We start from the raw sequence: 14133 nt of genomic DNA, 5'->3' as shown, positions 1-14133 counted from the left end.
CCACAAAGTAATTTTCATACATACATGTCACATAGCTGCTCTATTGGTATGTCAGAAGCCTAAATGATGTCACACAACTCCTGGCTTTAAGTGCTCACAATCAGTTAAATCTATTAAACATGTAAAAAATAAAATGTCAGAATCATCAATGTATTCAAGAGTTGAAAAAACAGCTATTTTTAATATAAAAATAAACAAACAAACATTAAAATTCTAGTTAAGCTTCATTTTCATATGTATTAATAAAAATTATACCAGAAATGAAACAACTTTTTTAAAAGAAATGGTTTATTTAAAATTGTAGGATTTTCTAAAATTTAACATTGGTTTAAGCAAAAATTAGAGTGTTAATTACAGCTTAGATAGAACTTCTGGTTATATAAATGGCATTCTAGATATTAATGCAAATAAATTAAGTGTAGTAGTGTGATTTGATTTGTGTAAAGCTGTAAATTTGAGTGTTGGGTGTTGTTAAGTTATGTCTTTATGAATGAGCAATGGTGTTAAATTGCCCCAATTGTCAAAAATTACCCAAATTCAATAAAACAATTCTTAATAAGGAAATATTAAAAAAGTCAAGTAAAATCTTGATAAGTTGAAGTTATATTTGTATATATAAAACAATTACTTCTTAAATTGGGGAAGAAATTGTTGTTCATCACAATAATACAAGATAAAAGTCAAATATACTTACTATACAATCACACAAAATATTATAAATAATACATCATATATACTGTTATTACATATTATATTATATATAAATATAATAATAATATCAGAATTCTCAATAAAATATATTAAAATTAATATTATAGAAGGAATGGAAACACATATATATAAAATGAGTATAATAAGGAAACATTATTATTGGTAAATTTCCAAAAATTAATAATAAATTTAGTATGGAATTGATAAAAGAAAGTTGTTTTGATTTGGAATTAATCAATACCAATATTAAGTAATCTACTTGTATATGTAAAACTGTATAAGTGTATGTACTATTTGATAATTGATATAACAAGCTGAGAATGAATTTTTTAAAATCCTGTTATCAATAGGTAGACATTATAAATTCATATTAATTACTCATTGATAATTTTAAAACAAGATTATATTATGATTTAAACTCTCTGTTAATGTTTTTCTCACATGTTTATAATTTATCTTGATATGAAATAAATATAATTTGAAGGNAAATTCATATTAATTACTCATTGATAATTTTTAAACAAGATTATATTATGATTTAAACTCTCTGTTAATGTTTTTCTTAAATGTTTATAATTTATCTTGATATGAAATAAATATAATTTGAAGGACTAATTTATTACTTTTAGTTAAAATTGCAATTCGTATTATTTTGAAAGCGTGAATGAATAACATTACATTTCAAGCATCATTCTACTACAATAAATTCTTAGATTCATCAATGAGGATTCTAAAGTTTTATATACTATTTTCTACTGAAACAATGTACAGAATAGATAACAATTTAGAATGAGAATAAAAATGCCTTACCTTTCCTTTGTTTTGCTTGTTAATTTTTTGAGCACAAGAAGCTTTTAAAATGATTCCATGTCTCTCTGGTAAGTGGATTATGAAATTTGATAATGATACTTCTTCCTAGAATAATTTAAGAATTTATTATTAGGAATAGAAAAGATCAAGATGATTCATTAACTAATTAATTAATTAAATATTAAAATAAATTTCTAATACAAAACATTTATTGTTTCATTCAAAAGAATATAAGACGATATACAAGCGAATATTATTTATAATCTGATAATTTAATTCCATGCTAAGTGGAAACTACCTTAAATATTTTAAATGAAAATTTACGACTTTTATATTTAATATTCTATCGACAATTACTGTATTCAATTTTGATCGCTTATAAATAAAAAACGTTACATTCCCTGCGTTATTTGGGTTTATGTAATTAAACATGCACGAAAAATCTCGAAATGGAGGGAAAAATAACTGGCAGTTTCCAGAAAACTTTCTAATTCAAGATGGCGTCGGCAATACGAAATCGAGCGAATTCGAATCGGTGGAACGTGCGATAAATGCGTCACGCGTTAAGTCATAGGTTTAACGTCAGAATATTAACTAATTGCAAATGTTTTCTTTAAAATGATAAAATAGTCCTCTTTTATTTGTAAAATATATTTGTAATAATAAATAACATTATAAATACGCAGCCCGTAACCTTACAGGTTACAGGCCTCAAATCTAAGTTTAAAGCGTATCTAATTTAAAATACTTAATTTTGATATAAATCGAAAAATATTAAGTTACCTACGTTACGAGAGTTTTCGTTATTAAAATTTGTACGAAAAATGTTAAAAATGGAGGGAATAAGAACTCGCAATTTCCGGAAAGCATAAAATTCCAAGATGGCGTCGGCAACAATACGAAATGGAACGAATTCGAATTTGTCGTTACAATGCGTCACGCGTTACGTCACGAGTTTTACGTCATAGATGTAATATTTCGAGTATTTTAATTGCAGTTTTTAAAGGAAAGTTTATTTTTAACAAATTCTTTTCTCTCGGATTTGGCAGAATATTTGTTAAATGTAAAACTTCGCTAAAAAGAAAATTTACTCAGATTACATTACAAGTGGTTGGGGTTTGATTGGAAACAATTGCTTCCACCATTGTAAGATAGGGAATTTACAACATATTTCATACAACTGAAAATTTTAATTTATATTGCCACAATATTTTCTTAACTGTGAAAGAATGCTTCTTTCACAGTTAAGCACTTCCTTCTTGCGGATTGATTGTGTAATTTACATAATAAACAACAACCCAGCAAGTTCCTATTACCAAATGATCTGTCAGATTATCTATTGAGTTATGTTGAGCCTAATAACTAATTACATAACAAATCAGTTTGGCTAGATATAAGTGGATTAGCTGCTCTCATAATAAATTTAAAAGTTAGAATTAAATTAATTTTAAATTTAGAATATTCCGAAAGAAAATAATTGCCCAGAATGGGACTCAAATCCACAACTCTTGATTTATTTATTAAAATATTGTTTTTAATCTTCGGTGTTCTAAATAAAATGTCACGTCCGACGAGGGAAACCACCCGTCGCCGGCCGTTTTCGACACTCTAGTTAATTAGGTTGGAAATCAATTATTTCTGAGTTATATTTTCTTTGTCTGGGATGTTTTTATAATTTTTATACAATTAATAGGTTTTATATTTCATATTTTATAATAATTTGAAAGTCTATAGGCCTATATAAAAGCTAGAAGATTAGCCCAGTGTAGGTCAGTTAGAACATCAACAGCAAATATTAAGATTATTATATCATTTTGTACTTCTAACCTTTAAACACTATCATATTATAGTGTGTACTTTATATTTAGTTTATATAGTTTGTCTTTTTTTCGTTTCTTTTGATGCTAATTAGAGTATTTTCTTATGTGCATAGAAATACGTTCGATATTTCGCAAAAACCCAAATAACTTCTAAAATAATACAGTAGAAAGCGACTTTCTCAAGGCATTTTTAAACTGTCTATCTCCATTCCGCAGGGTGAATTTTTTTAAAAAAAACCGTTTATAGTTTGCATTCTCATGGCATACCCTAACTGTGTACCAAATTTCAACTTTTAACTCCTAATCGTTTTTGCTCTGGGTTTATTATTATCATTATCATTATATCAACCCATTCCGATTATATTAGATTTGCTAATAAGTGGGTCTATTTCTTTTCTTTAAGATGGCGTCGGCAATACGAAATCGAACGAATTCGAATCGGTAGAACGTGCGATAAATGCGTCACACGTTACGTCATAGGTTCTACGTCAGAATATTAACTAATTGCAAATGTCGAGAAAAGCACGCAACTCTATGCAGGATATTTCGATGTTGTTTATTTATGTGGATCGGTGTTTAAGTTTACATTACTTGGACTAGTAAATTTGTTTTAATCGTTTCATTATACTTCATATGTAATTGTTTCGTATCGTTAAATTTTTCTTTAATTTGTGGCCCTTACGCCAAAGTGGTATTTTTGATATGCAGCAACTGACTTAGTTGCTGCCTACCAAAAATGTGTAATGTTTTCGTGATAAAATTTCAAAATAGTAGTAGCCCGGGACGCCCCCTACTGGGCGTTCTTTACAAATTCCCGTGAGGCACGGTTCCTTTGACTTTTTTGTTCCTATCAATATGCTCTACAGCTCTGTTAAAGTCCCAATCGCGTCATACGGATCTATATTTCTATCTATTAAACATTCTAAAAAACTTTAAAATAGTTTAATTTGTTTATTTACCTTCGGTTGTAAACCTCGATTTTAAATGTATCCGCCATTTTCACAACAAATTTCCCGTGAATCAATGCGCGACGTTCACTAACTTGTAAGTCACGGGATGTAAACATGCGGCGCAAGGTTAATATAGGCATATAATAATTATTTATACCATTCCATGAAAAATAATAAATTCGTATCAATAATAAATTTGTATTACAAATAAAAATAATTTATTGTTAATTTAAAATCATCGCTAGGGCGCCTCTAGTGCCCATTTTTTGGTATACCGTTACGCGGAGGGACTGACACGTGTTCAATGGGTTGTATAGATAGATAATTATAGAATTTACTATAATGAATCCAATTAAAATTATATTATCAAAAGTAAGATAACAATTAAATATCGTATATAATTATCTATTATTGTTTTATTTTAAAATGTAAAATTAAAAATTGAATGAGAACTTACCTGAGATCATGTTAATAATGTTAATTAAATTTTTAATATTTAATGTGCTGTTCTATATTTAATTTGTATGCAATTGATTAATTTATGCTCAATTATTTTGTAAAATTGTCACCTGATTATTCAGGCGATTAACTGCCATAATATCCCTAAAATGAAAGGCCAGAAAACCCTAAAAGCACCCCAAAAGATAACTTTTAATAAGTGTATGGAGATACTGCCCTATTGAATGGATTATATGCGTGCACTCATCTTAGCGGGTAAGTGATATTTGTATGGATCATTTTATTAGACTTGTATGAAACTTTTCTCTACAATCCTGTGTTTATTGGACGGAGAGGACTCTAGAAGATAGTCTCTCACCCGAATAGGATAAATAGTAGAGGCAAGAAGAAAAGTAATATATTGGGTATAAAAAGTGGGCAAAAATCAACATTAATTTCATGAAAAATTAATTGTTCCTTTCTTTCAGGCAACATTTTACATCTACCAAGCATTATCATCATTTCAGTTCACTTACAAGCTGTTGATATTTGAGTAAAAGCAATTGAAAAGAAATGTCCTAGAAACATTACAAAGAATTGTTCCTAGATATATTTATTTAGACCCTTTAAAACTTGCTTCCTGAAATGCTAAATGATTGAAAAAACTAGAAATCTTATCTTAAAATGGTATATAAAATTAATGTTTTCTTCACAATAGGCAAAAATACTTATAAAGTATTATATGAATCCATTTTGCTGGTCGTAGGGTGGGGCTCTTATTGCCGACTGCTCTGGTATTTGACTGTGTTTTGTAGTAGCATTAAAGTAATTTTGCAATTAAAATTTTCATTATAATTAAATTCATTTTGAATGCAAAAGTTGTCTTTTTTTGTATTAATGTATCATTTAAGTCCTTATGCATTCATTCTATGCAATATGCTTTTGTTCATATTGTATAATATGAACAAAATTAAATTTGCAATAGTAATGTTATACACAAAACAGTGTATCTAACAATAAAAATATACAAAAGTACTTTTGTTAACTAGTAGCGTGTTATCCTATGGACAAAAAATGCAATTGCCTGGAGCCCCAAACCAATCTTTTATAAGAAAATATTTTCTCTGAACAATTCTCCCAAAGAAAAATATCTGAAATCAACACCGTACGTGGGGCCTCCCTAATTCAAATTCAAATGGGATTCGTGAAGCCATAACATGCCACTGTTATTAACTTATTTCAATTTTTTTTTACTTTTTTTTATGATTCTTTCAAGTTATGAAAAGTAATAAGATTTACATATTAATATGTTTGGACTGCAATTTATAGACTTTTAAATCCTCACTTTCGTTGATATGTCTTTCCTTAATTTCGAAAATGGAATTAGATAGATGAAATCCGAGACGCTATACAGAAACCTTAGGGCAGAAGGCCCGAATTAACTACTTGAGCATTATTTCAACTAAAAGCTTCCCCTGGAAGGTGTTAGAGATATGACTGGCACAACTGTATTGTTAAAGGAAAAGTGTGATGTACCAGGGGCAAGTCACTACTAATTTGAGTTGGAGAGGATATATTTTAAATTAAAAATATGATTAGAAATTGCAGTCCNAAATCTTCCCCTGGAAGGTGTTAGAGATATGACTGGCACAACTGTATTGTTAAAGGAAAAGTGTGATGTACCAGGGGCAAGTCACTACTAATTTGAGTTGGAGAGGATATATTTTAAATTAAAAATATGATTAGAAATTGCAGTCCAACATTGTGACAATGTTACAATAAATAATTGCTTGTTTTTAAAGAAAACCATTTGGTAAATAATATATTATGATAGACTCACGTTAGCATCATTATCTGTAAAATCATCTTTATGTATTGACGTTAACCAATGGTCAATTTTGTCCTCAGAGAAAGTTATACACCATATCAATTGTTAAGTTTCACTATATACTTCATTTTAAGATTGCAGTTTCTTTTTTCTAATAATTTTCATGAATTTTATCCATCATAATCCTGGAAATAATGTTATGTTAATAAATAATTTTGCTGGTAGAGTTTTAAATATTATATTTTGTTCAAACAGTAATAATAATTCTGAGAGTTAATGGAAGGGAAATTACCATTAACTAATATTATTTAGTATAATGTGTATATTTTGAACTAGAAAAAAGATTAATGGTAGTCATTAACTTGGTTTTCCCACACTTGGGATGGAGAACCTGTGACATTTTGTGGTTTCTAATGCTACCAGACAAAATGTAGCAAAATTAAACCTACATTATGAAAATATATTTTCCATTCTCTACTCCTATGAAATATGTAATTAAGTACAAGTAGACCCCCTATAACCTGTCGATAATTCTGTGTTATATGAATTACATATTGTACAAGTCACTTAGATTTTACAAATATGTTAGCCGTTCACAGCCCGACACACACATTTTTAAAATCTAAGTGACTCGTACCACATGGAATTCACATAATACGAAATTATTGACAGTGTTATAGGGGGGGGTCTATCTACTGTATAGTTTATATTATTGGTGCATGTATACTATATATATATAATTATGAAATCTGCAATACATTGTACAGGCTCATTAGGTCTTTCTGAAGTAGAACCCTTCTAGTTAAAAAAGTTTCCTTATCTCTCCCTGCAGTCAAGTATACAAGGTCTGTTCAAAAAGTATCGGACCTTTATTTTTTTCGCGTAAACCAATGATGCGCGAGAGGCCTCCTTCGGTGTAGTTGTGGAGGGGACAGTCATGCACAGCCCTGAATTTTTTCCCGCCTGCAGGAAGCGTCAGTCGTTGGCAATCAGCCTATGAGTGAGGTCATGTAGTGCGCTTTCGTCGGATTCCACTAAGCTGGAAAATGACTGAACAACGTGAGCAGCGATATTACATCAAATTTTGCCAAAAACCTTGGCGATACCCGAGTGTAAACCATTCGCAAGATTCAGCAGGCTTTCGGGGACGATCCTCGAGGCCAAAAAAAGCGCGGCAGGTCCGCAGCAATATCAAAGGTCATGTTGACAGTTTTTTCGACTCTCGTGGGGTGGTGTGTCGTGAGTACGCACCACAAGGCCAAACCATCGCAAAGGAGTACTACCAGGAGGTCCTTCGTCGTCTTTCCGATACAGTGCGACGCAAACGACCGGATCTGTGGTCGATCAAAACTTGGCAGCTCCATCGTGATAACGCATCCGCCCATTCTGCGCATCTGATTCGGGCTTTCGTCGCCAAACACAATACTCCTGTGGTTCGTCACGCTCCGTACTCTCTCCACATGGCTCCGTGTGACCTTTGGCTATTTCTCAAGCTGAAAATGCCGCTAAAAGGAACCCAAATTTAGTCGAGAGAAGACATCATGCGAAATGCGACGGACCGGCTGATAACCATTCCAAAAGATGCGTTCCAGCAGTGTTTCCAGCAATGGCAGGAACGCTGGGAGAAGTATATACATTACCAAGGAGACTACTTTGAAGGGGATTAGGGTTTTGTATTTCAAAGTCAATAAATTTATTTTTGCCGACCAAAGGTCCGATACTTTTTGAACAGACCTTGTAGTTTTATGCTGAGACATTTAAAAAATTTGATATTAATCAGTTGTTAATTTTAATGATTGCGCACTGTATTTAAATTTAAGGAGGTCCCTTTTAAGTGAAAGTATGGCTACAGAATGGAAACATAAAACATTTTCCACATGAGAATTTCATAACACTTGGCAATTATTACTTGGTCAATGTCAATTATTTGCTAATCTCACAATTAGGTATTTGTATATTATTATTATTTTGGATGAAAATGATCAACTTGAAGTTTATTTTAGCCTGCACATTTTTTTATTGTATTCTAATAATTTATCTCTTAACACATGTCATAACACCAAACTAAATCCACTGGACCATATCCGAAACTATGATTCTTAACTCTGATAAGAAGTTACTGTGTGTTTGATAGACAAATATCTGATTAGACAGAATATTTTTAATACTGGAGCAGAGTCAAAGTATCTGGAAATAAGGAATGCTGGACTTTTTTAATTAATATACTATTACAAATAGAGATGTTTTATACACTATTATTTAACTACTCTTTCAGGGGTTGCCAATGGGAAAGAAATATTCCTATGATAGGGAGAATGAAAACTAATAAAAATTGTTCTATATTGGAAGACGATGGCAAGAGAGAAAGGGCTCCAAACTGAAATGTAGGTAGTTTTATTATAAATTTCCTGGATTTAATAAGTTATCTTGACTTTGTTGTTATTTCCAATTATACATTTATCTTTTTAACTTCTTTTCAATGTATATATTAAAAATCTGTTTAAATCAAATTCAGAATCATTATCTGGTCATCTGATTATCTATTTATTGAAACTCTCCTTATTTACAAAAAAGGCCTGACTACTCCAAGCACTGGTTGATGGATCAATAGTGTTGTTTCAGCATTTCCCTCACTAAATTTTGCATTTTGTCTGTCTGTATAGGATCTTCCATAAAGACTCATTTGTACTTGTTGCACTTCTCCTATATTGATGATATGATAGATTCCTTTCATATTTCCATAGTTTTAACCAACTTATCAAAACAATGGACACACAACAGATGACTTGCTTGCTCTTTCTCAACATTATTCAAATCTCTCTGTATTTCCACTCCTGTTTATGTGTTTGCCTTACAAATTAAAGATGTGCAATAGATAATGTAATGTCTCTACTACAAACAAACCAATATTACATTTCTTGTTTTAATCTATACAACATAATTGATGACATAGAAAATTCAGTTGGTATTAATCTTGACAGCAAATTCCTACCTGACCATCTCAATCCCTTATTTTGCTTCTTTTCCTTCCTCGTCCAAGTCAGTGTGCAACAGCTTATGTGAAATGATGCCACTTTTTGCCACTTTCTGGATTGTTGATGGATTGACATGCAGCAGTCTTGTCAAAAGCTTGTTTTACATTGATCTTTCTGTAGACATAGTTATCAATGTTGAAAAAAATAATCAATATTTAGCCTGTACAGTATGGATTATTCCAAGATCAGCTGTAGAACAGCAGTGTAGAAAGCACTCAACTTGCACATTTTCCAGATAGGACTCAAACCAAGCAGTTGTCATCTGACAGCTGACTCTTTACTTTTGTTTTATCTTTTAATCTAGTTTCCAGTTCAACTATTTATTAAAAATGCTCTGCATCATCTAATCATGGCAGTTTGCAGTATGTAGAGCACACATTGTTCACATAATACAATGTGTTCTTGATGTTTTTGCAATGATTAAAGGTCTCATATTCTCCATATCTACATACATCATGTACAGTACAGTGGATATCAGTATTTGATCCTTCTTAGGATAAAAGGGATGAAAGAATGGAAAGGGTGATGCCAAACTCCCTTGCAACATCTAATTTTTACTCAGAATCAACTTCCTGTAGAAAGAAGCTTTTTGAACAATGAAAATTGGTTGCATTTTTTCTCTTTGGCATATTTCATTATGAAGTCTGACAAGATTACTTTCAGTGACTGATGGATCATAACAACAGCATAGTAAAGTATATTACCCATTAAAGTAGTGTAAGGATTTGTTGAATATAAAACTCATATTTACATTCTCCTTCTTGTAACTTCCTAGTATCATCTCCGTACACATCTTATTTGGTGGTGGCATTCCTGGCCTATGGTCTGAAAGATCCTGTCAATGGTGTCATTCACTCATTTATGGATTTTCACTGGGTACTTCTGGAATATTCTAACATGGGTAACAAATAATCCAGTCCACCCACCACACCAGCCTTAATCTAAGGCATCTTCTAGACATGCCCCTTTTCTCCAGTCATCTGTGGAACTTCATAACCATTTTCATCTAATCTATCCCAGTATTTTGATATATTGGAAATGCTTGGCATAGTGAAAAAACCTTTGATATTCTGAAATTTATATTGACAGTTCTTAAGCTAAGTCTTACAGGTGGCCAAATTGGACTTCAAATTGTTTGCTATAATGAGGTGTTATCTGTATGTTTAACAGTAAAAAATAAGCACTCTCTCTCAAATACACTTTTTAATGTTCTTTAAAACTATATTGTTTGATTTTAAAAGAAGTACAACAAATCCAAAAAATAAATTTAAATACTTTGTTGTCATAGCAATCACAAACATATTAAATTACAAATATTATTAATTACAAGTATTAATTCTTTACATATATAGTAAAATATAGAATGAAAATTTAAACAGAATGAATCTTTATTTATTTAAAATATAAATTTTACAATAATTCATAATTTATAATCTGCTTTTACAGTTATCTCTATTACATTAAATATGATAAAGAAAATTTGAACCTAATTTTATTGTGCTTAATTAACATAGGGCTAATTAATCCAAAATGAACATCAAGACAAATCAAACTCTGAATGCCAATTTTTACAAAATTTAAAATTAAAATGGTCCCAGGAATATAAAAGTAAAGTAGTTCACTGACCATTTATAGAAGAAAATGTTGCATGCCCTTTGTCATAATGGAAATGTTTGTTAAAAGATTGCAGTGACAAAGTTCAATATCAACATTTTCTAAAGGAAGGTGTGCGGAGCAGATAACCTGAACAATTAAAAAAGAATATTATTTAAAATTGATTCCAAAATATGAATAAATATAGTAATGATTTCAAATAAATGTAATCACTTCCAGCCACTTACCATTGAGTTGATTATCCACAAAGTAATTTTCATACATACGTGTCACATAGCGGCTCTATTGGTGTGTCAGAAGCCTAAATGATGTCACACAACTCCTGGCTTTAAGTGCTCACAATCAGTTAAATCTATTAATTAAACATGTAAAAAATAAAATGTCAGAATCATCAATGTATTCAAGAGTTACATAGAAGAGTTGAAAAAACAGCTATTTTTAATATAAAAATAAGCAAACAAACATTAAAATTCTAGTTAAGCTTCATTTTCATATGTATTAATAAAAATTAAATCATATACGTACTAAGAGAAATAAAACAACTTCTTAAAATTGTTGCATTTTCTAAAATTTAACATTGGTTTAAGCAAAAGTTAGAGTGTTAATTACAACTTAGATAGAACTTCTGTTTATACAAATGACATTCTAGATGTTAATGTAAATCAAATTAAGTGTTTTACATGTTAATGTAAATCAAATCAAAAGTTTGGTTTTTATTAACAAATTATTATTTTTAGTTAAAAAAAATGCAATTTGTATTATTCTAAATGGCATAAATGAATAAAATTATTATTCAAACATCATTCTACTACAATAAATTCCTAGATTTATCAATGAGGATTCTAAACTTTTATATGCCATTTTCTACTGCATCAATGTACTGAATACATAAATTAAAATGAAAATAAAAATGCCTTACCTTTGTTTTTCTTCTTGTTAATTTTTTGAGCACAAGAAGATTTTAAAATGATGCCATGTTTCTTTGGAAAGTAGATTATAAAATTTGATAACGATACTTCCTAGAATAATTTAAGAATTTATTATTAAGAATACAGTAGAAAAGGTCAAGATGATTCATTAACTAATTAATTAATTAAATATTAAAATAAATTTCTAATACAAAACATTTATTGTTTCATTCAAAAGAATATAAGACGATATACAAGCGAATATTACAGTAGAGCGTCGATTATCCGAATCAATTGGGGACTAAAGTTGTTCGGAAGATCGATGTTTCTGATAACCGATTATATACGAAAGAATTTATTAATTTATCCCATCTTGACATTTTTCTCCGTTGCGTGTCGCTTCGCGTTGAATTTTCATCGATGTTAAGCCTAACGAAGACTATTGTATCGTTAAAAATTATTTTTTTATTTTGTACAAACAAAATAAATATATTGAAAAATATAAAAACAATAAAAAATTATACTTCAGAAGTTAATTTAGTATCAAAAACGTAAAATATTTGAGTAGCCGAAGACATAGCCAAAGATTACAGCGCCACAGCACTGGCGAAAATTTAAATTTGTCGACTGGAATTCCTTCGGATAACCGACCTTCGGATAAACAACGCTCTACTGTTTTAATATTCGGCTGCGAATGGTACAGTTCCTTAGAGTTAATATTAAGGAAAAAATGATATCTTAAATATTTTAAGATATTATATGGCTGATTTAATTGCTTACTACTTGATGGATGAACTTGTATTATTGCGTATCTTTCAAGTACCGCGATAAACGTAACAATGGAAGGCTGATATAACCAAACACATTTTATGCTTTTCGCTTTAGTGTTCGTTATATTGTAGTATTTGATTTATATAACTACAAAGGCAGTTATATAACGTTAAAGGTAGTTATATAGTTACGTAGGAGTATATCACATCGAGTGACCANTTCTTTAAAATGATAAAATAGTCCTCTTTTATTTGTAAAATATATTTGTAATAATAAATAACATTATAAATACGCAGCCCGTAACCTTACAGGTTACAGGTTGCAAATCTAGGTTTAAAGGGTATCTAATTTAAATTATTTAATATTGATATAAATCGAAAAATATTAAGTTACCTACGTTACGGGAGTTTTCATTATTAAAATTTGTACGAAAAATGTTAAAATGGAGGGAAAAAGAACTCGCAATTTCCAGAAAGCATAAAATTCCAAGATGGCGTCGGCAACAATACGAAATGGAACGAATTCGAATTTGTCGTTAGAATGCGTCACGAGTTTTACGTCATGAGTTTTACGTCATACATGTAATACTTCGAGTACAGTATTTTAAACGGATTCCGCTCGCGCGGAGATACGCGGGGTAATAGAAGAACGCACTTTAACTCTAGAACATAGCTGAGAGAACAGACTGTGGTTGTACAAATGAAGATTTTAACTTATTTACAAATAAATTATTTTGTAATGGATGTTTTAAAGAAGTATTTAAATTTTTTTAAAAGAAAATTAAAATAAATATATAAATAAATAAAATAAATTTAACTACTTTAAAAAATGCAATGAAATTTATAAAATTGATAACGAATTACAGCCCTGGTTACTAGATAGTCAAGTAACCAATTATAATTCCAAACTGTATAATTACAGTATACCGTTTGGAGAATCAGCGATCATATTCGGATAAGTCAAAAAACCCTCGGGGAATTTTTTTGAGTGATCTATCTACATATGTCGGGCCCCGTCCCTCACTACCCGGTCGCCCCATTGTGGGCCTGGCCGAACCACATAACGAGCTTGCTAAAAGAGGCCCAAATGCGGAGAATTAAAAAAAGATATACATATGCTTCTATCCTTCATCACTTGGATTAGTACAACTCACTATGGGCATCAGAAAAGATTCTTTTGTGCCCATAGAATTTGGTTTATTTTGTTACAACAACGTAGCACGTGGGAGATCTTCCGAGGGGATGGCTC

General features: G+C 30.4%; 2 long non-coding RNA genes across 3 annotated transcripts; both read right to left on the bottom strand.

Annotated features, from left to right (window-relative positions):
• Nucleotides 1-2644, bottom strand: LOC111630330. Of its 2 annotated transcripts, none has more exons than XR_002757502.1 (3): nt 2309-2644; nt 1522-1626; nt 1-110 (listed from the first exon to the last, which is right to left on the bottom strand). It is a non-coding gene; the product is annotated as an uncharacterized LOC111630330 (long non-coding RNA). The 2 variants fall into 2 exon arrangements; XR_002757503.1 differs by lacking the exon at nt 2309-2644 and adding an exon at nt 1820-2206.
• Nucleotides 2645-10978: 8334 nt separating this feature from the next.
• Nucleotides 10979-12164, bottom strand: LOC111630331. Its single transcript, XR_002757504.1, has 3 exons — nt 12126-12164; nt 11434-11558; nt 10979-11335 (listed from the first exon to the last, which is right to left on the bottom strand). It is a non-coding gene; the product is annotated as an uncharacterized LOC111630331 (long non-coding RNA).
• Nucleotides 12165-14133: the final 1969 nt, after the last annotated feature.

This window comes from Centruroides sculpturatus, unplaced genomic scaffold, assembly GCF_000671375.1.
Source record: "Centruroides sculpturatus isolate CEXI.00-Female unplaced genomic scaffold, Cexi_2.0 scaffold622, whole genome shotgun sequence".
NCBI lineage: Eukaryota > Metazoa > Arthropoda > Arachnida > Scorpiones > Buthidae > Centruroides > Centruroides sculpturatus.
The sequence above is the reverse complement of the archived record's forward strand: the minus strand, read 5'-3'. Positions and strand labels throughout refer to the sequence as shown.